This window comes from Sapajus apella, unplaced genomic scaffold (genome assembly GCF_009761245.1).
Source record: "Sapajus apella isolate SASKATOON/1434 unplaced genomic scaffold, GSC_monkey_1.0 scaffold2, whole genome shotgun sequence".
In the NCBI taxonomy this organism is placed as follows: Eukaryota; Metazoa; Chordata; class Mammalia; order Primates; family Cebidae; genus Sapajus; species Sapajus apella.
Window position 1 is genome coordinate 50,146,665 of NW_022436942.1, and position 2,256 is coordinate 50,148,920.

General features: G+C 46.8%; 1 pseudogene across 1 annotated transcript; it reads left to right on the forward strand.

Moving 5' to 3' along the window:
• The first annotated feature begins 445 nt into the window (after positions 1–445).
• LOC116554878 lies at positions 446–1,758 on the forward strand (annotated as a pseudogene). Its single transcript, XR_004270315.1, has one exon. The product of XR_004270315.1 is annotated as a keratin, type II cytoskeletal 8 pseudogene (transcript).
• The last annotated feature ends 498 nt before the right edge of the window (positions 1,759–2,256 follow it).

Below are 2,256 nucleotides of genomic sequence, written 5' to 3' on the forward strand. Positions count from 1 at the left end.
ACACTCATATATATGTGTGAATATATGTGTTCATGTATATGCATTATATGCACCCATATATATGTGTGTGTCCGAGATCCAGGAACTGCAGTCCCAGATCTCAGACACACACACACACATATTATATAAGGAATTAAATTGATTGAATATTGAATGATAACCCAACCATTCCTGAAATAAACTCTAGTTTGTGATGATATATTATTCTTTTTATACATTTTGGAGTCTTTTGCTATAATTTTTTAAAAAACTTTTCGAGGTATGCTTCTGGGTACTGTTTATAGTTTTCCTTTTTTGTAACAATTTTTGTTTGGTTTTGGTTTAAGAGTTAAAGTGGCCTGAGAATTAACTGGTAATTACGACCAAGAAGCTGCTTCTCTGTTACTTTTAGAATCTCCACCTGATTCAGCCTGCCTGCCTCCACTCCTCCCCACTCCACCCTACCATGTCCCTTAGGGTGACCCAGAAGTCCTACAAGGTGTCCACCTCTGGCCCCCAGGCCTTCAGCAGCTTCTCCCACAAGAGTGGGCTGGGTGCCTGCATTAACTCCTCGAGCTTCTCCTAAGTGGGCAGCAGCAGCTTCTGGGCTGGCCTAGGCAGAGGCCATGGTGGGACCAGTAGCATGGGAGGCATCACTGCCGTCATGGTCAACCAGAGCCTGCTGAGCCCCCTTAACCTTGAAGTGGACCCCAACATCCAGGCCATGTGCACCCAGGAGAAGGATCGTATCAAGACCTTCAACAACAAGTTTGCCTCCTTCATCGACAAGGTAGGGTTCCTGAAGCAGCAGCACAAGATGCTGGAGACCAAGTGGAGCCTCCTGCAGCAGCAGCAGATGGCTCCGAGCAACATGGACAACATTTTCGAGAGCTACAGCAACAACCTTAGGCGGCAGCTGGAGACTCTGGACCAAAAGAAGCTGAAACTGGAGGTGGAGCTTTGTAACATGCAGGGGCTGGTGGGAGACTTCAAGAACAAGTACAGGATGAGATCAATAAGCCAGTGGAGATGGAGTATGCATTTGTCCTCATCAAAAAGGATGTGGATGAAGCTTACATGAACAAGGTAGAGCTGGAGTCTCGCCTGGAAGGGCTGACTGACGAGATCAACTTCCTCAGGCAGCTGTAGGAAGAGGAGACCCTGGAGCTGCAGTCCCAGATCTCAGACACCGCTCCCTGGACATGGACAACATCACCGCTGAGATCAAGGAGCAGTACGAGGAGATCGCCAACCGCAGCCGCGCTGACGCAGAGAGCATGCAACAGATAAGTATGAGGAGCTGCAGACGCTGGCTGGGAAGCACGGGGATGACCTGCGGCTACAAAGACTGAGATGTCCGAGGTGAACCGCAACATCCGCCGGCTCCAGGCTGAGATTGAGGGCCTCAAAGGCTAAAGGGCTTCCCTGGAGGCCGGCATCGCAGATGCCGAGCAGCATGGGGAGCTGGAGGTTAAGGATGCCAACGCCAAGCTGTCTGAGCTGGAGGCTGCCCTGCAGCAGGCCAAGCAGGCCATGGCGCGGCAGCTGCGTGAGTACCAGGAGCTGATGAACGTCAAGCTGGCCCTGATCATCGAGATCGCCACCTACAGGAAGCTGCTGGAGGGTGAGGAGAGCCGGCTGCAGTCTGGGATGCAGAACATGAGTATCCGTACGAAGACCACCAGCCGCTATTCCGCTGGTCTGAGCTCGGCCTATGGGGGCCTCACAAGCCCCGGCCTCTGCTATGACCTGTGCTCCAGCTTTGGCTCTGGTTCTTAATTGTGATATTTATGTCATTTGTATGTAATGTAATTTTTGATTTAGAAAATTTTAAAATTACTCCATTTTTATTTGACTTTTGCTTATTCCTTTGGATCTTTGTTCATATGTTTTCTTTTTTTGCCTTCTTTTACATTAAGCACTTTTTTTATGATTGTGTTTTTCCTTTTCTATTGGTTATTAGCTACAATTCTGATTAGTGTTATTTTACATTTTGCTTTATGGGTGAGGGCAAACATTAGCCTACTTCAGTCTACCTTCAAGTAATAATATACAACTTTTTTTTTCTCTCTTTTTCTTTTCTTTTTTTTTCTTTTTTTTTTTCAATGGAGTCTCACTCTGTGGAGTGCAATGTGTGATCTTGGCTCACTGCAACCTTTACCTCCTGGATTTAAGTGATCCTCCCACCTGAGTCTTCCTAGTAGCGAGGACTACTGGCATGCACCACTACACCTGGCTTTTTTTTTTTTTTTTTTTTTTTTTTTTTTTTTTTTTTTT